The 25,801-nt window shown below is 35.4% G+C and overlaps 1 protein-coding gene across 2 annotated transcripts in view; it reads right to left on the reverse strand.

Annotated features, from left to right (window-relative positions):
- The window catches only part of zmp:0000000926 (ataxin-1-like), a 49,829-nt gene that overhangs the window by 23,447 nt on the left and 581 nt on the right, over positions 1-25,801 (reverse strand). The window contains exon 1 of one of the 2 annotated variants that reach the window (XM_017715585.2): positions 4,502-4,721. The exons of the other annotated variant lie outside the window; for it this stretch is intronic. The gene's annotated coding sequence lies outside the window, so the exon portion shown is untranslated. Of the gene's footprint in view, positions 1-4,501; positions 4,722-25,801 lie in introns of those variants that run through there. 2 annotated transcript variants of the gene reach the window in all.

Here is a 25,801-nt window from a genome sequence, read left to right on the forward strand (position 1 = left end):
ATATAGTAAATAGACAGAGAGAAGGTAAGGAGGTGTATAACCACTGACCTCAAAGCTTAACTGTTTCTTAACTACAGTTGCATGCTTCTACCTTTGTATCAGCAGTTTGGGAAAGAGCCTTTCCTACTCCTGCATGACTGAGCCCCTGTGCACAAAGTGAGCTCCACAAAGAGACAGTGTGATGAGTTTGGTACGGAGAATCTCTGGTGTCCTGCACAGAACCCTGAACTCAACCCCACTGACCACCTTTGGGATGACCTGGAACGTCCATTGTGAGCCAGGCCTGCTCATCCAACATCAGCGTCAGACCTCACAAATGCTCTTTTGACTGAATGGGCACAAATCCCCACAAACACACTTCAAAATCTTGTGGTAAGATTCCCAGAAGAGTGGAAGCTGTTATAGCCACAATGGAAGGCAACACTATATTAATGCCTATGTGACATCCAACAATGTCAAAGAGGTGTGATGGTCAAGTGTCCACATACGTTTGGCCATATAGGATAGATAGAGTTGGTCAGATTACATGTTTTTACACGTGCACAAATTAATATTCATAAAAGTTAAATTCATGATAGATAGATAGATAGATAGATAGATAGATAGATAGATAGATAGATAGATAGATAGATAGATTTGTCCTCAGTTAAGTAAGTTTGGCAACAGAGTAAAGTGGTTTTAATGACATTTAAATGCCTATAACTCCTCATTCATTCCCAACTCAGCACTGAGACAAAGGCTGAGCTCTACAGCGTCTGTGCAGTAAATCAATACGTCTATTAAACAGGTACAGACAGCAGCGCTGTGGAGCTGCTCTTTTATTGATGAAGTGTGTGTGTTACGGTTTAGTTACAGAGATAAAAAGGCCTGCTGTCCCTCCTACACTCTACACACTGACTCACCTTAATGCATATTCAGGGCTCAGATTTATTGCCAAAAACAACACAAGCAACAGGTGTTATTGTTCAAACAGCACTGTAAAAAATCATCAGATTAACCTAAAAAATTACTTCATGTGGTAACAAGTAAATTAACTAGTTTTATTCAAACTAAATAGATACTTTGAATGAAGGATTCTTTCAATCAAAGTAGTTTTTAAGTTGAATAAAACTAGTTCAATTGCTTGTTACCAAGTCATTTTTACGTTGATCTGCCAAGCTACTTTTTACAGTGTATTCATAACATCGTACACTATCATACATACTGTATTTCATACATATCATATGTTAACAAGAATTTTGAACCATTTTATTGGTCCAGTCTTCATGAAATGTGGCACAGTGTAAAGAGTTGCTGGCATTTTCAAGTCATGTTAAAAAGCAACCAAAACGGGCAGAAAAGCTTTTAACTGTTCTTCTTTCACTGAACTTTTCCTTTCTTTTAAATACAGATCAAACATTTCCTGAATCTGTGGAGTATCCCTTTCCATTACATCTTATCTCGAGATTGTACATGACTCACATCCGGAGTTATGAGGCTATGAAGAGGGGCTGAGATACATGTCATCTAATTCTCACCGTGTGGAACTGGTGGATTCATATGTGCATCTACATTTTATGTGAAACTCACCAAGGGACACTCAGAAAATCACTAAGGACACTCAGGAAATCACTTACAGCTGCTGAAGTTGCTGCAGCGGTTTTGGAAATTAGTGATAAAGATAATGAAGCATTTTGATATAAAACATATGAGTATCATGTTATATGAAGAGTCTTTAAAGGAGGATTTTTTAAAAACCTTTTGTTTAACTTTACTGAAAACATTGTTCTCACATTTAACTGCATTTATGTTAATTTGCATTCATTGTAATGTTTTATAACCAAACCAACTACCCAGAAAAATAGTGTAAAATATTCTTAACGGTCTAAAACTTTTATATCTCTTCTCTCTTTTAAATCTCTATTGAAAACATACCTGTTTAAGCAAGCATATTCTCTTTAAACTGGTTTGTTGTTTTACCGTGACTCTTTTAGTGTTGTTTTATTTTGACGTATTCAAATGATTGTTGACTCACATGTATTATTATTGTTGCTTTTTCCTGTTTTGTAAGGTGACCTTGGGTTTTTGAAAGGCGCCATGAAATAAAATGTATTATTATTATTATTATTATTATACTGCAACATATATAAAGTAAAGATGTATTTATGTATGTGTCTGTTATTGTGACTGTTCCGAACATCAGTAAAGTGTAGGAATGGGCTACTCAATAATACAGATGGTTCAAAATAATTTGAAATAACATTTTGTTACATTACGATATTATAAACATGTATTATAATAAATCAAAATTTAATTTCAAGTAGTCTTGAACCATTTATACTCTTCAACAGCCCTTATGCCCCTATACTACACCAAGACCTAAGCATTTTACTTTTTTATACAGAGTACGAATTCTGAATGTTGTGATTCATGTCTGCAAATGCACTACAGACAGATAGATACAGATAGACGTGCTATTTTTTGAAAAATATTTGCAAAAATACCCCCTCACTCCCAAAAATTTCCAGACAGAACTCTAAGGCTGGCCTTTACATGGTGAAATTTCATGCAACCCGAAGTTACCCGAAGCCCACATGAAACTAATATGCACTTGAATTCCATGATATACTAGCATAGCCAGTTATTTCACCTCTTATAGTTTACCAGGAAAACAGAGTTAGTGATGAGTTGGTTAACCGATAGCAAACTTGATAAATTAACTCAATGATGAACAGTTTCTTCCATCAAATTAAATGTTTATTAGTGCTATAGCTGAGCTCTGAACCATCTGCTGCATGGAGCTTCTCGTCCAGTTTGAGGTAGCCTTTAGGCGGCTGTGGTAGCCTTTCTTCATTGGATTACATAGATAAGAAACTATGACTGGTACATAAGACATGGGCTCTATGCTGCCCTCTGGTGCATTGTAGAGAAGGTTAATGACAGGGCTTTTTTCATGTTTTGCTTTATGCCATGACAGAACATGTCATAGGTGAGAGACAACAATATATGCATCTGACACAGGAGGCAACAAACATTATGCATATTAACTGAGAGGTGCTTAACCAGATTGTGCATAAGTGGCGTGGTAACCGCCCACAGTCATGCAGTGAGATTTCACACCAGAATTACTACATCATGTGCATATAATAATATAACAAGATTTAATTTCAAATCATTTTGAACAGCATCTATGCAGATACTACACAGAGACCTGAACACTTTGTTTTTATGCAGTGTACACCTTCTGCGTGTCATGACAAAACAGATAGACAGACAATTAAGTTTGATATCTGATTTTGATTTTGTGAGTTTTTTAAAGAATATTTGAAAAATACCCCACACTTCAAAAAAGTTGCATACAGGACTAGGCTTGACTTTACATGGTGAAACTTTCATGCAACTTTAGTTGCCTGAAACCCACATGAAACCAAATTGCACATGAGTTGCATAATGTAAATCGTCCTGCAACACACTCGAAACTCAGCCGCGACAGTTGCAAGTGGCTTAACTTTCTGAAACAAGTTTCATGAAACAGCCAACCAAAACACCAATAGTGTCACGTGATCACGTCAAATGATACCGGAAGACGCACTGAGCGGGAAATATCACAAATTCCTTTTAATGATAAAACCAATATGGTCAATATAATAATGGACTTCTATGGGCATCAAAACTGATCTGCAACTCACACACACACACTTTTCCTCTTAACACATCAGAAAAGCTGTGGAGGAAAGCGATTCAGCTCGCCCTGATGGAAATACAGTGTTAAACTGAAGTGCACGGCTGCTGTTGGTATTCAAAACGTATAAATCTAAAATATTGCATTTTTAGCACTCTCAATTTATATAGACACATTGTAGACAATCTCTTTATATAGAGAGTCATAGTTCTTTATTGTCTTGTGCACAAAGTGCAATGAGATTCATATGCATGTTTGTTGACTTTCACAGCAATGCAATAATGACTACTAAATCGGAATAAACACAAGACAAACACACATGCAGTACACGGAACCAACAATAAGTATGTTTGATATGGCAAACATAATAAATTGCCAGTGCTGATGACAGATGTCGTCATTCCTAATTAATATCGACTTCAGAATGAAATACAAACCCCAGACAACCCTCTTCTAAACCTCGTCTAAGCACTTTCTGTGCAGTTTGAACTCTGTACTTACTTCACGACTACAATAAACTGTTGGTAAAATCGCATCATCTCTTTATACAGATAGAAGTATCATGGTTCCTTATCAGCATCATCACATCTCACTCAAAACTGAACACAAATCACAAACATTCCTCTTCAGCTCAGATGAGCTCACACTGCAACATCTGACAACTTATTCTGTCCTAATGCACATAATCTGAACGCAGCTCCAACAGCTCATGCACATCATCATGTAAGAAGCTTGTTTTCAGACAGTGTGAATGCTCGGAACTGCGAGTGAGCTGAATAAAGCTGATAAATGCTGCAGAGGCTGAGAGTTTTTCTCTCAGCCCGATGAGATGTGACTGACCTGTGAGTGGGCAGTGCCGCTATCCATCTGATGACCGCCATTCTCCGAGACTTCAACACACACACTCTCTCTCACACACTCTCTCTCACACACTCACACACACACACACACACACACACACACACACACACACACACACACACACACATACATATAAAGCTCCAGTGAGAAAACTTCAGCTCAAAGACGCATAGAAACAGTGTGAGGAGTCACAACACGACGAGAGGGCGAAACGACTGTGAGTGAGTGAATGTATGTGTGTGTGTGTGTGTGTGTGTGTGAGGAAGTGAGTAATATCGTGCAGTGTGAGGCATGTCTGCTATGCAACAGCACACACACGCAGACCAGTTGCTGCTTTCGCCCACTCGCCTTACTCACACACACACACACACACTCACACACACACACACACGTTTTTATACCTTCACAAGACATTAGGCCAAACGCATACACACATGTGTATATAAGTGCCAAAATGTAATAATAATTTGCTATAAGTGCACACACACACACACACACACACACACACACACACACACACACACACACACACATATATATATATATATATATATATATATATATGTTAGGACAAAACTAATATCTCCAAAATAGCAAATTATGTAAAAAAATGACAAATGTATTGAATAAAGTGACATTGCTTATGTTGTCATTCCTTATTAATAACACACGCACACACATACACACATATTGCTTTTTTTCTCCAAAATGGTTGTTTTGGGTTGTTTCTCTTGGTCCATTGATCATGAAATATACACACAATATAAAAGCGAAAAGGTATTTTCAAACCTTAAAAATCGAGATACAAGGTTTTTTTCCAAACTATGTGTGAGTGTGTGTGTGTATGTGTGTGTGTAATTACCTACTTTAAACATATGCATTATTCACTGTTAAAAGAGATGGTTCTTTAAGTGTTCCTTCCATATAGAACCATAAACATTCACATGCTTCAATGGTTGTGTTCATGGTGAAGTAGTTCTTCAGGTTGGGGGATATTGTTGTATATGGTTCTTTTTAGAACCCAACACACCTTCTATATAGCACCAAAAAGCTACAAGTTTGTTGCCACAAGCTTGACATCATCATAGGAGAAGAACCCATTGTGGAGCTACAATGAAACATTTCCAAAAAAGGGTCTGATGCTATTGTGTCAATGTCAAGTTTTTTTTTTTGGGTTCTATGCAGAACCATTATCAAAAGGGTTCTAAATAGATGCATATTCAGCATATTCTCCATCAATCTGAAGAACCGTTTCACCATGTAAAGAATCACTTAAGCATGTAAAGGCATGTTAATAGCTCTATAGGCTAGAACCACCATAGAGAACCCTTGAAAAACCATTGTTTCTAAGAGTGTGTATATATATATATATATATATATATATATATATATATATATATATATATATATATATACATCAGAAAGAGTGAGAAAGAGAGAGAGAGAGAGAGAGAGAGAGAGAGAGAGAGAGAGAGCAGGGGGCGAGAAAGAAAGAAGAAAGACGTTGTTTGAATAGAAGAAAAGGAGGTAGTCCCCAAAATACATCTGAGTCAAACCAAAACTTAACCCTGCATCTCTCTCTCTCTCTCTCTGTCTCTCTCTCTCTTTCTCACTCACACGGTTCTCATTTCCCTCTCACTAATATTCATATATTAGATTGTGATGTCAGCACTGTTCTGAGAGGGCTAACACTGTTTCTCTTTCAAAATCTCTTAAATTCACAGGCGTATTACATACTAAGGCTTATTATTCAGTAACTACAGGGACTTCAATACAAACTGGTTGAGCTGTTCTTAGATTATAGAAGTGTGCAATAAAGGTTGGGCCTGCCAGTGGGCTCTGAACATTTGAGGGGTTAAACTAAACCTGATCTGTGTTGATCTAGAATGGTGATGCTGTCACGGTTCACGACTAAATTGAGCCGAATCTGCAGGTCTTTGCATTTTTTTCTTTTATACATTACATTTCTGAATCTATGACTTCAAAAACATGAGCCATTCATTATATTATGGTGTCATTTCACCCATTAGATAAATTAAACGTGAAAGAACATTTGTAACCTTTTTAAATGCTTAAAGGTCTATATACGGAGTCCAGTTTTCAGTTCCTCATTTTCATAACTAAACAACTTGCACATTAGCTTAACTAATCTAATACAACTAATATGAACTCAACTATAAAGGCACATATACCTGAACTACAACAAACACTGTAGTATAACCAACACAATACAACTAATATAAAAAGTAAAACAACTAATGTAACCTGACTAATGTAATCTCCAGTATTAATAATGTTAACTGTAAGTAACTACAATTCATCTTCCTCATAACAAAAAAAATTAAGAAATTATGTATTAATTTCAAAGTAGACAGTACTTACAGCATATCCTCAATAACGCAAGTAGAAGCTAAATAATTCACAGTGATTCATGATTAATTCACAGCAGATACAGAATGACCATAGTAGATACTGAACAATCATAGAAGTTACTGAAAAATGTATAGTAGATACTGAATAATTAATAGTAGATAGACCATAATCATAGTAGTTGCTGAATAAATTATAGTAGATACTGAATGATCACAGTAGATACTGATAAATTCATAGTAGTTACTGAACAATCAGTATCTTCTAACTCATAGAAGATACTGAACAAGTAATAGTAGATACTGAATAATTCATTGTATACACTAAACAATCATAATAGATGCAGAAGAATTAATTTGCAGATACTGAAAAATCATAGTAGCTACTAAATAATTCATAGTGGATAATGAATAATTCATAGTAGATACTGAATAATTCATAGGAGATATTGAATAATTTATATTAGATATTGATTAATTACTAGTAGAAGATACTGAACAAGTAATAGTAGATACTGAATAATTCATAGTATACACTAAACATTCATAGTAGTTACTGAATAATCACAGTAGATACTAAACAATTCATATTAGATACTGAACAATTCATAGTAGTTACTGAATAATTCATAGTAGATGTTGAATAATCATAGAAATTACCAAATAATTCAAAGTAGATACAAAATAATTCTTAGTAGATGCTGTATAATCATAATAGATACTGAATAATTCATAGTAGGTACTGAATAATCATAGTAGATACTGAATAATTCATAGTGGTCACTGAATAATTCATAGTAGATTCTAAATATTCATAGTAGATACTGAGTAAATCATAGTAGATACTGAATCATTTATAGTAGATACTGATTTATTTGTAGTAGAAACTAAATAATCATAATAGATACTGAATAATTTGCAATAGATACTGAAAAATTAGTAGTAGGTACTGAATAATTCATAGTAGATACAGTATAATCATTGTATTTACTGAATAAATTATAGTAGATACCAAATTATTAATTGTAGTTACTGAATAATTCAAAGGAGATACTGAATAATTCATAGCAGATACTGAATGAACACAGTGGATACTGAAAAAATTCATAGTAGTTACTGAATAATCACAGTAGATACTAAACAATTCATATTAGATACTGAATAATTCATAGTAGTTACTGAATAATTCATACTAGGTACTGAATAATTCATAGCAGATGTTGAATAATCATAGAAATTACCAAATAATTCAAAGTAGATACAGAATAATTCTTAGTAGATGCTATATAATCATAATAGATACTGAATAATTCATAGTAGGTACTGAATAATTCATAGTAGATGCTGAACAATCATAGTAGATACTGAATAATTTATAGTAGATGCTGAATAATTCATAGTAGATGCTGAATAATCATAGTAAATACAGAATAATTCATAGAAGATGCTGAATAATCATAGTAGATACTGAATAATTTATAGTAGATGCTGAATAATTCATAGTAGGCACTGAATAATCATAGTAGATACTGAATAATTCATAGTATATACTAAACAATCATAATAAATACAGAATCATTTATAGTAGATACTGAATAATTCATAGTGGTTACTTTATAATCATAGTAGTTATTAAACAATTCATAGTAGCTACTAAATAATTCATATTAGGTACTAAATAGTTCATAGTAGTTACTGAATAATTCATAGTAAACAAGATATAATTCATAGAACATACTGAAAACTTCCAAACAGTTATTAAATAATTCTTAATAGAATAATCTATCTGCAATGTAAGGGGTTAAGGAGAAAACTGTGTGTGTAAGTCTTATTCATAAATGAATCAACTGGGCTGAAAGTGAAAATATGTGATTCATCACCAACATATTTTGCATTTGCTCCACTCTGATGGTACATTTAGTGCATTTTCAAGAAGTACAAAAGCTTATAGTAAACATTTCAAATGTTGGATATTCTTATAGTAAATCAATAAAATATATATTGATGTATATCTTATCAACGTTATCAAGGGGATTTCTGTTGAACATGGTGTCTGTGATCAAACAGCTTTTCTCCACAAAGTGATGAATCATTTATTTCAAGACAGTATAATCCTATAGTGGCTGTAATAAAGAGGTATGCTGAACATATTAGTCTGTTATTGTTCAAACTGAAAGTTAGAAATCCTTTTATGAATAACACACAGGTGCGCGCACACACACACACACACACACACACACACACACACACACACACACACACACACACACACACACACACATATACACATACTTTGGAATATTCAGTAACTTCTATCTTCTATGACTTATTCGGTATCTACTGTAAATAATTCATCTATTATAAATTATTTTGTATTTACAAAGAATTTGTCGGTATCTACTATAAATTGTTTAATATACAAGTTATTTAATATGAAACTATAAATTATTAAAACTCTATAAGTATAAATGACTAAACATTTACTATGAAGTATTTAGTATTAGCTATGAATTATTCAGTGTCTACTATGAATTATTTATGATCTACTATAAATTATTAAAAACCCAACATATTTTACTTAATATTTAGTATGAATTATTCAGTATCCACTATGAATTATTCAGTATCTACTATACATCATTCAATATCTACTATGAATTATTCATTGTCTACTTTGATTTAGTTGATATGTACTATGAATTATTTAAAAATCTATTACAAATCACTTCCTGTGTAGTTTTAATTATTTAATATTAACTATAACATATTCAGTGACTACTATGGCATATTCAGTAACTCCTATGAATTATTCATCTACTATAACTTAATATTTAATAATGCATGATGGTGTATTTGATCATTTCAGAAATGTCCCTTCTTCTCCTCTCTCTGTGTATTTAATGATGATTTGTGTTTTTTTCTGTGTTCAGCTTCTTTTTTTCCTCAAAGCTGATCACATCTCCCTCAGGAGCCACGAGATCCGCCTGACTCGGCACAAATGAGCAGCTTTGCACACAGACACAGACACACACACAGACACAGATTCAGGACAGGAGGAAGTAGAGAATATGAGAGAAGGAGAAGTTTAAAGCTGATTGTTTTGTAGAAACGTCTGACGAAATTGATTTTTTGCAACGGATGTTGCATTACAGTCTGCTAAAGTAAATCTCCATTTACAGGGTGCATATCCTACATTTCTCTTGTCTCTCTCTCTTTAGTGATCTCAGTTACAGAGGAGCTTTATTAACAAATAATGGAAGTTTATACTTAATTAAAAAAAATACTGGCTACTATTACTATGCAATTTGTGTCCTGCTAGGTCTGCCCTAGACAACTGTAAGTGCTACTCTCATAGCCTAACATCTTGTACCATTTTCGTCCTTGTCTCAAGTACTATTTTTTACATTTATTTTTGACTCATGCCAGCCATCGACTGAAAGCAGCCTGTAATTACATGAACGCTACAATGATATGCACATTGCTGTTTAATCACATCATACTTTTTTAAGATTCCAAAATCCTAACAAAGGAATCAACTGTATGAAAAAATTCAGACAGCTACACAAAAGACACTCTTCAAGTGTTCTTGAGAAAAGGCATTGGTTCTGTTTAGAGCCATGAGTCCTATATAGAGCCATTTTGTGCTTAAATGGTTCTTTACATGGTGAAATTGTCCATTAGATTGATATAGAATGTGTTCTATATGGTTCTATAAAGCACATTTTTGAAAATTGTTCTATATGGCCCCATTAAGGGTTCTTCTATACAATATTTAAGCTTGATATCATCACAATAGAAGAACCCTTTTAGGTGCTATATAGAACCATGTAGAACACATTCTCCATCTATCTCATTCAAATCGTTCTTAGGGAGTTCATAGTTCTACACAGAACCATTCAATTTACTAAAAAGCCTTTGAACCATCTCTCTTAAGAGTGTGGAACTCATGGTTCTAAAGAGCACCATTCCCTTTTTGAAGCATCCTTGAAGAACCATCTTTTTTGAGGTTGTAAACTAACTGATGAAATTGAAGTCAGTCTTGATTGTGATTATAATGCTATAATGTATTGTAACAAATATGGTGGCTCTTCCGTATTTCAGTCGCAATGTGATTTGTCTGTAACAATAGCAAGAAGAAATATATTCTCATATGAGGTAGCTGAACTGTGGCAGACTGTTTCTGAGAAGCCATCACTTCAAACCTCTCCAGTTATTCTAAGAAATGAGAGGGACATGTCCCCCAGGACCCCACCCCCTTAGTATCACACCAGTAATTAATGATTGATAATAAGATTTCAGTGGTTTAGCCACATTGTTGCGAGTTGGTATGAAAGAATCTGTGGCATTAAACATATACATATATGACAAAAATCTTAATGGACTCAATGTAAATATCCTGCTTTATTTGACCGGCTGTGCTATGTGTGCTAGCTTGCTAGTAGGCAACTAGCAATAGGAATATAAAAACAACTAAATTAAAATTAAATCATTTTTTACTGCTCACTTTTACACTAAAGTGTAAAACTGTATATTTTGAAGTATTATTAGAACAACAGTAAAGACAATGTAACATAAGATCCTGTATAAAACTATAAAACATATTTAAAGTTCATGCTGCCTTGAACATGAATCATTTTTTACAGTGGTAAACAAAGTACACCTACACACTTAAAAAAGATTGGTCTTTGAGGGTTCTTTAGTAGGGAATGGTTATATTAAGAACCATGAGCTCAAGCGTCTCATGCTTAAATAGTCCGTTGCATGGTGAAATGGTTCTTTGGGTTGATGGAGAATGTGTTGTATATGGTTCTACATAGCACCAAATGGGTTCAATAACAACAATAACAGGAAGAAATATATGCTCATATGAGCTAAGTGAAATTTGGTAGACTGTTTCTGAGAAGCCATCACTTCAAACACCTCACATAATTCCAAGAAGTCAGGAAGACATATCCTCCAGGGCCTCCGCTTGTTATCACAGCTGTAATTAATGAATAATAAGAAGATTTCAGTGGTTAAGCCACATTGTTGTGGTATCGGCCCAGTGTTTGGGGAATCTTTGGTGTAGAGCATCACATTCAATCCAGGCAGAACTTCATGCTCCCATTCAGGAAAACTCTAAAACCTCACGGGTTCTAATGTTGACAACTCAGCAAGAAAGAGAGAGAGAGGCCGAGAGTGAGAGAGTAGTAGTAGTTAGAGAGAGGGAGAGTGCTGGAGGGTATTGCATTGCTAATCTGTAGCGAATCCCCACTGCTGCAGGCTAAAGCAGGCTTAGTACAGTTATGGCAGAAAAGCCTGCAGGTATAAATAGGGCTGCAATGCTGCCTAAGCTTCTTTCTGCAGTATCAGTTAAAAATATGACTCGGCTAATTGCATCCCGGACCCTTCCGCACCCAGCATACACTGGGTCCACTCTTCAGCTCCTCACTATCAGAACTACACAAATTACACATTAGCTCCGTTGTGTAATAATTTAAAACGGAATCATTTTTACTAGTTTTTTTTCTCGTTCTCATTTTTAATAATAAAATAATAATTAAATGATACTAGTTATGACTAATTCATCACAGTTACTGAATAATTCAAAGCGGATATTGAATAAATTATGCTACACTGTAAAAAGTGGCTCATCAGATCATCAACTTGGCTAAATGACTTAATGTTGCAACAAACAACTGAACTAGTTTTATCTAACTTCAAAAAATACTTTGATTGAAAGAATCAAAGTAATTTATTTTGTTAGAATAAAACTAGTTCTTTTACTTGTTACCTCATGAAGTCATTTTTTTAGGGAGATTTTACAGGCCATTGTTTTTATAGTGCAGTCAGTCAGTGATACGCAGATCAACAGTGACTACTTAAAAAGACTCTGTAGGTTTGTATTATTTTAGTGACATTTCGAGGCTTAAGTTTCATTTAAAGTGTAATGAGTTTCAGAGCCCACGATTAGCATTCAGCACAGTGGGTGGATTCTCATACAGAGAGAGAGAGAGAGAGAGAGAGAGAGAGTAGAGAGAGAGAGAGAGAGAGAGAGAGAGAGAGAGAGAGAGAGAGAGAGAGAGAGAGAGAGAGGGTAGAGAGAGAGAGAGAGAGGGTAGAGAGGGAATGGGAATGAGAGGGAAAAGAAAGAGTACAAAGAGAGAAAGGGAGAGAAAAAAGGGAGAAAGAAAGCAAGACATAGAGTGCATGAGAGAGAGAAAGAGAGAGACAGAGAGAAATGGTAATAAAATATCTGCAATTACACTCACTTTATTAAAGAGATTTTTTTACTATCAAGTATTGTTTGTCAAAAAATGAACATTATAATTAACAATTATGAATTATACTTATCTATTTAATAGATAAGTGAATAAATATATGAAAAAATAAATACATTAGTTTCAATCAAATCTTTATTCAAAGTATTTTTTGAAGTAAATATGTTTTATATGTACACTATTAATTTGCATATATATATATATATATATATACTCTCTGCATAACTGCATTACCCAACACTGTACCCCATACCTGCTTTACCAACTCTGTACCCACCCCATACCTCTATTGCCCACCTCTGTACACATCCCATACTTGCATTGCCCAACACTACACAACCCATATCTGCATTATCCAACACTGTACTGACCCCATTCCCAAATGCTCAAACACAGTACCCACCCAATAACTGTTCAGGCAAAAAAGAAAATAGCTGAAAAACTGAAAGACTGATTACACCTTTGACAAATTCTAAAAATCTATGGCTTATTATAAATCAGAAACGGATTAAAAACACTGTTTGCTATCCACTGCCAATCGGCACAGACACATTCAAACAACTTGAGCAGCAGATCAACATTAAAGCATCAGCTGCATAGAACTGTTTCACAGTCTCTGTGAGGAACAGTAAACAAGTAGTTATTATCTCTGTTCATGTGGAGAATCAGAGGGGAGATTAAACACTCAAGATCTTTCCCACTACAGGCTTGATAACACCTGAAAACACCAACATCCCGCTCAGTATGCAGAACAAAGAAAAGTCCCCGCGAGCACACCAACACCATCTATACACTCATGTTCATGAAATTATGAAAAGTCACAAACAGGCAAAAAAAAAAGGGAAGAATAATGAACTATAATGGAATTCTTTGTCTTGGATGATCAACCCTTCTCTGTTGTCTGTTGGTGGTTTGTATTATGCATGAAATTAGAAAAATTGCCCTTTAACAGTGTGACCTTTTACACACATACAACACACACACGCACGCACATGCACACACACACATATATACACACACACACACACACACACACACACACACACACACACATACACACACACACATATATATATATATATATATATATATGTGTGTGTGTGTGTGTGTGTGTGTGTGTGTGTGTGTGTGTGTGTGTTAGAAAGGAGTAGCTTGCCCTAAATGTAGATATTGTGATATAGGCTGAGTCTGTTCTATAGTTTCTCATTGTGATGAATGAATAACCGCCTCTATATGTAGGTGTACATTTGATTTTTGGCTAAAGTATCACTTTAATAAGAGAAACAGTCAGTGTGAGTTAGATGCTGAATCTGCACAGCTGTGTCTTTGAGAAGGAGGCACTGGTACACAGCAGGTGTGTAGCAGTACAAATGTGTGTGTGTGTGTATGTGTGTATGTGCCATGTTCATCTGGAGGAACTGCTGACTCCTCACGCACACACAGTACTGTCACCTTGTATATTAATAGCTCTGTTCACACAGTCTGGTTACCTCCTCACACACACACACACACACACACACACACACACACACACACACACACACACACACACACACACACACACACACACACACACACAGGTGAGTATGAGATTGGATTAAAGGGGAATTCCACTGATTCCTGCTTAAAGAAGCGTGTGAGATGTGAACAGAATCATTCAGACTGGATTGGTGTGAAATGATATCTTTACAGTGGTGGTGACAGGGGTCACCATGACTACAACACAAATATAGATATTTTGTTTTTCCCCCAAAACCACCTTCTGACTTATATGGAATGTTGATGATGGAGAAAATAGTGAAAGATCTGAAAAAGAAGTTGTCTTTGGGGGCTACGCTTCACAGCACTTTGCATATTATGTACTGTATCCAACCATCATAAATGGATTTTAAAAATACGATAGATCATCTTACAACAAACCTGCAGTGAATGCGTCAGCGCTAGTAAATTGGCCCAACTAAGAAATGATGAAAGGTGTGAGGGAGGAGCGTAAATGGTCTAACTCTGATCATTTGATCATCTGGAGCTGCTTTTATTCTATTGCTGAAGCTGAAAACATTTTGGAAGACAAAACTCATGGCAAAAATTAAAAGACAGTTATACCAGCTGTAACGTAAGATAAAATTTAATATGATGTCTAGCGCCATGATGTCTAATGCTAAATAACGCTACAGGACCACACTAAGATCAGATATCTAACTAGTTAGCTTTTCTAAATTTAACTGCTGACCATTATGTAGATAAATCAGTCACATTTTCACACTTTTATCGTCTAAGCATAGCTCAACCAGTTTACACTGAAGTCCCTGTAATTACTGGATGATATGCCTGTAATTAAACATTTTAAGTAAATATTAATGCCATTTTTTTTGTCTGAAAAGAGCTCATGTAAATTATATTCAGTCCTACTCAGCATCTGTGGCCAAGCATGTTTGACCCCCAAAGTCCAGTTTGTTTGACTAGTGTGATCATTCCATATCATTGGCCTACTTGAAGTCGGGTGAGTCGGGCTCAGGCACGGTTAAGATGGACTTGAGCACAGCATGCATCTGGTGTGATTGCTAACCAGTTAAAAAGTAAAACACATAAATATTCTTAAACTAAATAGACAATAAAATAAAGTACACAGACTACCTTTCAAAAATTGGGTTCACTGTTTAATTAATATAAAAAACAATTTCTTATGTTTAAAAACTTTATCCATTTTATCCATTAAATGACTCTGTTCAACTCTGACAAATGAAAGGACCATTGGAGTTATTTGCGATTGGCAAAAAACAAAATGTAAATAAAAAAAGTTTACTTCATCAAAACAACTCAACTCTAGTTTGATTGATATTAGCTTAAATGCACAATACAAAATATAAACTCTTGAAATTGGCAAATAACTATAATATACCTAGCAGAGTTTTATGGACTTGGATTTATGGAGGATGAGGAGGAAGTTCATCAGAAAATCAGGGGAAAATTCAGTGTCCTTCTTATGCCAAAGAAACTAATAAAAATGGTATCTCTAAGTCTCAGCACTTGCAAAAAATTGGTCTCACTTTACATGACCTCTAATAACTGTGTAGTTACACATTAACAACACAGTAACAACAATGTAACTACAGGCTGTAACATTCAATGCAACATTCACTGTTACAGATGGGTTAGGATATTGGGCTCTAATAGGTTTATGGTCATTTGTGATGTAAACTGCTACATTTGTCAGATATAATAATCTATATAACCATATTACGCCATCCAAGAGGAGGTAATGAATTAAAAACAGCATTTTTGAGTGTGGGGATCTTCATCCTGTTTCATCTCTCCCTCTCCCTCTTCTCCCTCTCTCTCTCTTACTTACTTTCCCCCTTTTCTTCTCTGTGGCTCCTTTTCTCACTCATTTCTATTTCTATTCCACTTTCTTTTTCCTCTGTCTATCTTTTTCACTACCTCTCCTCTCCCACTTTCTCTGTTTCTTCCTTTTCCTCTTTCTCTCCCTGTAGCTCTTCTTCTCTCTATGTGTCTCTCTCTCTCTCTCTCTCTCTCGCTGTACACCCTATTCTTCCGCTCTCACTTCTCTCTCATGTTCTTTCTTTTTTCCTCTTTCTCTCTCTGTAGCTTTTCTTCTCTCTATGTGTCTCTCTCATTCCTCTCTCTCTCTTTCTCTCTCTCTCTCTCTCTCTCTCTCTCTCTCTCTCTCTCTCTCGCTGTACATCCTATTCTTCCGCTCTCACTTCTCTCTCACTTTCTTTCTTTTTTCCTCTTTCTCTCTCTGTAGCTTTTCTTCTCTCTATGTGTCTCTCTCATTCCTCTCTCTCTCTCTCACTGTCCATCCTGTTCTTCCTCTCTCACTTCTTTCTCGCTTTCTTTTTTTCTTCTTTCTCTCTCTGTAGCTCTTCTTCTCTCTGTGTCTCTCTCATTCCTCTCTCTCTCTTTCTCTCTCTCTCTCTCTCTCTCTCTCTCTCTCGCTGTATACGCTGTTCTTCCTCTCTCACTTCACTCTCACTTTCTTTCTTTTTTCCTCTTTCTCTCTCTGTAGCTGTCCTTCTCTCTATGTGTCTCTCTCATTCCTCTCTCTCTCTCACTGTTCATGTTCTTCCTCTCTGACTTCTTTCTCACTTTCTTTTTTCCTCTTTCTCTCTCTGTACCTCTCCTTCTCTCTATGTCTGTCTCATTCCTGTCTCTCTTATTCCTCTCTCTCTCTCACTGTCCATCCTGTTCTTCCTCTCTCACTTCTCTCTCACTTTCTTTCTTTTTTCCTTTTTGTCTCTCTGTAGCTCTCATTCTCTTTGTGTATCTTTCATTTCTCTCTGTTCATCCTGTTCTTTCTCTCTTTTTCTAACATTTTCTTTCTTTCTTTCTTTCTTTCTTTCTTTCTTTCTTTCTTTCTTTCTTTCTTTCTTTCTTTCTTTCCCTCTTTCCTCTTCAGCTTTTCTTTTCTCTATGACTTTCTCATTTCTCTAGGACTCACCCTCTGTTCTTTCTCTTCTCTCTCACTCCCTTTATCACTTCTCTCTCTTTGTGACTTTCTCTTTCTTTCTCTTCCTCTTTCTCTTTTTGTAGCTCTTCTGTTCTCTGCATCTCTCTCCGTCATCTTCTGTACTTTCTCTCTCTTCTCTCTCGCTTTCTGACTTTTCCCTTTCTTTTCCTGTCTTCCGCTCTCTGTTTCTCTTATTCTCTCTGTCTCTCTTATTCCTCCTAATCTTCTTTCTTCCTCTGTTTTCTCTCTTCTTCTTGTTTTTCCCTCTCCTCCATGTTCTGTTAATTCAATCCTTTTCTAATCACTGTATCATTGTTCAGTGGGTGCGCGAGAGAGGAGTAGAAAGAGAGGGGAGAGGGGGAGAGAGAGAGAGGGGAGGAGAAGATGATGGAGGGAGAGAATGAGGAGAAAGTGATGGATGGAAATGGAGAGAGTGAAAGTGGGAGGTGGAGAAGCATGTGAAAGAGAGAGAGAGAGAGAGAAAGAGAGAGGTAATTACAGCCTATGCATTATGCAATAAGGAGAATTGCGTAACTCATATTTTAACCATGAACGCTGAACATACAGAGAGCATGTATAGACCACAGAGACCCTGACGTGCTCATGAGAGGTGGAAGAGAGCAACATCACATTGTGTAAATCTGAATTCTTTAGGATTAATAAAGCGGCATTTTTTTCGTTATTATACTTTAATTGTGTCACTATTCCTCTCTCACTTTTTCTTTTTTCCTCTTTCTCTCTCTGTAGCTCTCCTTCTCTCTTTCAACATCACATTGTGTAAATCTGAATTCTTTAGGATTAATAAAGCGGCATTTCATTTTGTTGTAGTTATTATACTTTTATTGTGTTACTATTCCTCTTTTTCGGTCTTACTGTGAATAATATGTTTTCTTACTGTGATTCAGTATCTGTTCATGTCTGTGTTTGTGTGCATGTGTTTGTGTGGGCTGCTGCTAAGATAAATTCCTTGTAAGTGATGTTCTTGACTGATAAAATTCAGATTCTGTTATTTATATTGATTATTATTATTATTATTATTCACCATCAAACTGCTTGTTCATCATTCCTCTGATCTTGATACTGATAATGACATTGATAATGATTCTGATACTGATGCTGAATCTAATATTGATGTCAACACTGATACTGATTTGTATTCTGATTTTGATTCTGACACAAATACTGACAATAATACTGATTCTGATTAAGACATATACTGATTCTGACTCTGATTCAGATTCTGACACTGATACTGACACCAATACTGATACTGATTCAGATTCGGATTCACATTCTGGAACTGTTACTATAAATGATTCTGGTACGAACTCTGATTCTGATACTGCTGTTGATTTCTGACTGATTCTGAGCCTGATACCCATTCTGATTCCTGACTGCTTCTGAATCTGATACTGATATCTGATTATTGATTCTACATTGATTCTGACTGATTCTGATTCTTACTCTGAGTCTGACACTGATTCTGATTTTATTTTGATACTGATTCAGATTTTACTCTGGGTCTAATGCTGTTTCTATTTTACTCTGATACTGATTCAGAGTTTACTCTGAATTTGATACTGATTCAGATTTTTATGGAGGCTAATATTGAGTAGGTTTTTATTCTGTGTCTGATATTGATTCATTGATTATGGTACTGATAATAATATTTTTTACTGAGTCTGATATTGATTCAGGTTTTTATTGTGACTCTGATACGATACTGATTCAGATTATTACTGAGTCTGGTGCTGATTCAGATTTTTACTTTGATATTGATTCACATTACACTTTTATTCTGGTACTGATTCATTTTTTTTTACTGAGTCTTGTACTGATTCAGACTTTCCTCTGATTCTGACACAGATTCAGATTTTTACCCTGTTATTGATGCAGATTTCACTCTTATTCTGACACTGATTGAGATTTTTACTCTGTGTTTGAAACTAATTCAGATTTTTGCTCTGAGTCTGACACTGAATCTGAGAGGCTTACGGATTCTGATTCTTGATCCTGATTCTGAAACAATGCACAGCACTGAATCACTGATATGTGAATTGACCATGTTGGAATTGACTGAGAGCTCAGTAACAGTGTGATTAATGTGTGTGCGTTTCTCTCAGAAGCATCAGTTTCTCTCCCCTCTCAGCTTCCACCATCATTCCAGCAGCATCTACTCAAGCTGCACACCCACAGACTCTCCTCCACACATAACACCCTGACGGAGCGCACGCGCGCGTGAGCGGGTTCTGCTCTGTAAAAATAGACCTCTTAAAGAGGCAGGAGCCGCCAGGGAATCAGAGACAGCTTACTTAGAGAAAACCTCCCTCTCTGTTTCTCTCTCTCTGTATATCTATGCATCTTCTTTCTCTCTCATTCTCTCACACACTCTCTCACTCTTCCTTTCTCTTTTTACTCTTCCTCTATCCCTATCTTTCTCTTTCTTCTCTCCTTCCCTCTCTCCCTCTACTCCCCCTCTACCTCTCTCTCATGCTCTTCCTTTTTCCCTTTTGTCTCTTTTCCTCAATCTCTGCTTTCCCTCTTTCTAATCTTTTCTCCCTCTCTTTTATCCCCTTCCCTCTTCTTCATCTTTGCCTTTCTCTCTTTTTTCTTTCTCATCTTCTTCATTTCTCACTCATCTCTCTTTTTCACGCTTTCTCTTTTTTCTCTTTTTTTTCCTTCTTCCTCTTTTTCCACCCCCCTCCCTCTCTCTCTGGGGGGAGTGCAGCAGTAGTTCTGAGAGAGTGAATCCTCACTTCAGTAATGCTGTTTCTGTGTGCGTGACAGAGAGAGAGGGAGAGAGAGAGAGAGAGAGAGAGAGAGAGAGAGAGGGAGAGAGAGAGAGAGAGAGAGAGAGAGAGAGAGACTATGAATATTTATAAATGTGCACCTGCAAACACACACACACACACACACACACACACACACACACACACACACATATACACAGACACACACATTGCTCTTAAAACCTACACACACAAAATGATGTTTATTGCAAAAATAAACTAAACGTCATTCAGTGATGTCACTCTTTCATTGGTGCTGATGCTTTAATATAGTAAAGATCGATTTGCACAGAACATCATAAACCCTGCATAGACTGTTATACTGAATTATGACTAAACTACTGTGGTGGTGGTGTTCAGACCTATTTAGAGCTCTGATATGTGCTATGATTTTGTTCCGATCGATTCAAACCTGAGACAATAATAGAAAAAGTAATAAGCTAAATACTAACAAAAACATATTTTCTACTTTTTAGTGTTCTAATAAAAGATATGATTTTATGTGAATACAGCTGTGTGTGCTAGTGATGCATGGGCTGCCTTTATGCTCAAAATGAGCTAAAATTGTCACCACTGAAACAACATACAGACATTCAGCATACAAACTTTCACTGTAGTGGGTTAGGACCCCCAAGCAGGATTTTGCTAAGGGCCCCCAAATGTCATGTGCAAGTGTGATACAGTCAATATGGACTTTATTCATTTTGCATCATATCAATAAGGAAAAAGTAATAATAATAATAATAATAATAATAATAATAATAATAATAATAATAATAATTCCTTCATATCTGCAAGGATAGTAGCCCACTGACAGCTAAGCAGGTGACACATTGGCTTTTGGTCAGCATTTTCCAGGCAGCCCACTGGTGGTAAAGCAGAGTGTGTGACAGCATCACTCATTTTCCACTCACAGTTCAATTGACTTAAATTCACATTCTTTCCTTCAATATTCTTTGTAAATTACTTTAGTAAATCATTTTAATTTAGTACAGTGTGAGCAACATTTTCAACAATATTTATATGATATTATATATATATATATATATATATATATATATATATTTTTTTTTTTTTCTCTGTAATATTTATCATACTTTATTTTCCAAAATAAAAGTCTATTCATGTCTTTAAGATTAAAAAGCTTAGAGCTTAAATATAGGATTGTAAGCTGGATCAGCATGGTGCCACCTTATCAAGCCAGCTGACACTGATATATGCTTGCTATCTGGGATAATGTGAAAAGTATGAAATAATGGTTTCATATAAAATAAGTTTAACACTACCTAAAAAAAAGTTTAACACTACTTATTAGCATTACACTAGCTAATGAACAAAATTCTGGCTTTAACATGCTTTTGCTAGCGTTTTCAGCTTTACACTGTGTTTAATTTAACCTCAATATATACTCAAAATTAACAGTTATTTAAATCAGTTGAATAAAATTTCAGTGAGTTTTAATGCATTGAATACAACTATTGTTTGTTACTACATGAAGTCATTTTTTGGGGTTGATCTAACGAGCCAGTTTTTTACAGTGTATGCTAATGTGCTTTAGTCCATCTTTATTACAATGTATCAAACAGTGTGAGAAACCACATAATCAAGTCTGTTAGAGATACTGAACACCTGCACATAGTTTAAGATGATTCAGTATGCAGTTAGCACCAGGCTAATTAGTGGGTTATAAGGTTACATTACTTGTTAGCTACGTTAGCCACATGAGGAAACCAACACAAACTATAGAATAAGTGCAGACGTTCAAGATCACAGATCTACAGTCACCAGGGCATTTACAACAGAGATATCATCCAACTCCGTAAAACTCACAACACATCACTGCAAAGTTAAACTTAAAGGAATTCCATCAATTTTCAAAATTGCTGTATAACTGAGTATCTGAGATGTAAACAGTGATTCAGAGTGGTTTGGTGTGAAATGGTTCAGATTTCTTTACAGTGGTGATGATAGGAACCAGAGGTCACCATGACTGCAGCACAAATACAGACATTTTATTAACTATCCAAAACGACCAGTGAACCTACACGTGTCCTCTGAGTTTTTATGGAATCTTGATGATGGGAAAATAGTGGAAAGTCGTTAATAATGTTTGCCAAAATTCTTTGCCTCAAACACCCTGCATATTATGTATCCCTCCACCCAGAATGGATTTTAAGGCCAAATATTTTTCAAAACCACCTGAAAACAATGTCTCAGTCATCAGGCAGTGAATTCATAATCATTGTAATAATCATTGTACATGTACATTGTAATCAATGTAATAAGTTTCTGTGAGCGAGCTTTTAGAGGTGGACATCTGGTTCCTATCACCACCACTGTGAACAATTCTGAATCGGGAATATTTCTCTCAAACAGAGAATTTCACACCAAACCACTCTGAATGAAGCCATTTACATATTAGACATTTTATTATGCATAAATTTAGAAAAATTGGTGGACGAAATGAAATGAAATGCAGTGCAGCTGTGTGATAGGATTTAATGCAGTCTGGTCATTAGGCACAAATATGCAGCTCACATGTAAAACTAAGAAAAACGGATGATGACATTGTACAGTAGCACACGGCACAACCTTAAAGCATCTTTATGAATATGCGTTTATTCATCGACATGTGAAATTCAGTTGTAATCAGACTAGAAAGATTCTCTATACAATTAAGAGTCTTTATGAAGCAAAATTAAAACAAATACCCTAAGACATACTTATAAATCAACAGGTTTAATTATAGACAGCAATATAACATGGAATACTGTATATTGGTTTATATGAGATTCCAGATATTAAAATAACTTAAAATGCCAAACAATGAAGACTTTAGTCCTGATAAAGCAACATTTAAGCAAAACTACTTACAGATACTTACAGATAGGCATGTTTATTCATAGAACGGTGCAAGAGGAATAAAGCTAATCTCAGAACTTCTCCTAAAAGGACATTTTAAAGAAATAAAACGACTTACTGTACTAAAAGCACATCTGTACCAATGAATCAGCATCTGTGATTACAGACAGGTGTAACAATAATATAAACCTGTTTCAACCGGAGTAGATGAACCTATAGAGATACATTAGCTGATAATGACCTTGAAAAGCTAAATTCAATGCAATATAATTTAAGACAAGTTCACTCAGCAATGTATCAGCAATATTAACCAATTGCACAAGCACAGAGAATTTAATCATTTCAAAAATGAAAACATCGATGGTGCCCTGTTTTAAAGCAATAAAACCTAAAATAAACGTATGAATCATGTGGATGTTCATTCATAGACAGGCGAATTAGTAATTAACAGTTTATTTGTAAAGAGATGCAACAGCAAAATAACTCTGGACTACAAACTAGTTAAAAACACCCCGATATCTATGGAAACATTATTTAGAAGCAATAAAACCTCAAAATGAATCAGCATGTTTACTCATATAGAGGTTTATATAACCCAGTTTACCTTGGACTACAGGAGACTGGAAAAGATGATAATGTCAACATACGATGCATATTGTCCTTATCAAGCACAATTTGAACCATAACCATACTTATATGCCTATAAGCGTGCTTACTCATAGAACTTTGGTCAAATTGGACTGGAGAGAATGTAAAAATCTAAAAATCTGTAAAATTATGTTGTTGATGGTACTCAAGAAAAAAAAAGAATAAATAAAAATAAATAAATAAACACTTGCTCTTTTGCAGACATCATGTGTAGCAATATGACAGTTTTATTTATAGTGTATGAGATTTCACAGATTAGAGTAGATGCGTAATGCTATACAACATGTTTACAGTCCTTATGAAGCACATCTAAAGCAAAAAACCCAAAATACACTAATGCAGATATTTTTAAGGATGGTCATAGAAGGGTGTAATACCAATATAACTCTTAACTAATAACTAATTACACTAGAGATAATCTGACATCGAACATGTTTTATGTTATATAAAATGTGAAATGTGAAAGCAATAAAATGTAATCCATATTTATACATACATGTATATTTAATGAGGTATGAGACTGAATTACTTGAAAAAAAATATATGATAAAGCAAGGTCTCTATCTCATTCATGCCTATTTCTAACAGGATTGATCACTGTAATGGTGTCCCTACTGGACAATCAAACAGCTGATTTAGAATGCAGCTGCCAGAGTCCCCCACGCCCTGGCCATTCTTAAATCCTTACACTGGTGACCAGGCTGTTCCAGAATGGACTTTAAGGTGCTGCTACTGCTCTATAAATGTCAATGGTGCAGCGGCATGAGCGGAGCAGAATCTCAGGTCATTAGGAACTAGTCAGTTAGTCCTGCCGAAGGTAAAGACTAAACATGGAGAAGCAGTGTTCAGCTACTGTGCTGCTCTTAACTGGAACCAGTGGACAGAGAGCATTAGAAGAGCCCTGACACTGGACACTTTTAAATCAGCCTGAAAACGGTCCTGTTTAAGCAGCTTTCAGCACAGTTTAAACACTGTTAGCTCTACTGCACTGCTGTCCCCTATCACCACTCTATTATCCTCATTACATTTTCATTCGATTTTTATTTTATTGTTTAATTTCTTCTCTTTTGAGTTTATTGTTTGTTTCTAATGTATTTCTATTCTCTCATCATCACAACCTTTTTAAATTTCAATAAGAATTATCTTATAATTATTATAAAAATGATCTTATCTTGTATTTTCTCATTGTATGAAAGGTGCTAAATATATGACCTTACCTTACCTTGATATTTTATTTGCTGAGTGTATATATGAAATATATAACATGTCAAAGCAATACAATGTAATGCATCCTTATTAGTAAGCATGTTTTTATTTATAGAGGAGCTGTTTTATTGAGACTGCATGAGATTTCATAGATCAGAATGTCACAGTATGAAGTTTACTGCCTTTACAAAGCAGAATTTGAAGCGATGAAAACTAAACTGTAGGTGACAGCAATACAACACCTTTCTAATCAGACTGTAGTAGACTAAGATTCAATAGTTCATAACAACAAATTATAATGTTAGTAGTCATAAAGTCATAAAGCAAAAGCTGGAAACTTATGTTATGATACATAAGGGTCAAGGCCTCTCTCTCTCTCTCTTTCTCTGTCTCACTCTTCTATTTCAGCCTTTCTTCTAATTCTGATCCCTCCTGTACACACTTCTGTACACACTCACACACACACACACACACACACACACACACACACACACACACACACACACACACACACACTCTCCCAGTAACCCACATGCACACACACACACACACACACACACACACACACTGCCTGCGGGAGTGTACACATGCTTTTATAGTTTCGGACACACACACACACACACACACACACACACACACACACACACACACACACACACACACACACTTGGTGTCCT

The sequence above is a fragment of the Pygocentrus nattereri genome, chromosome 9 (assembly GCF_015220715.1).
Source record: "Pygocentrus nattereri isolate fPygNat1 chromosome 9, fPygNat1.pri, whole genome shotgun sequence".
In the NCBI taxonomy this organism is placed as follows: Eukaryota; Metazoa; Chordata; class Actinopteri; order Characiformes; family Serrasalmidae; genus Pygocentrus; species Pygocentrus nattereri.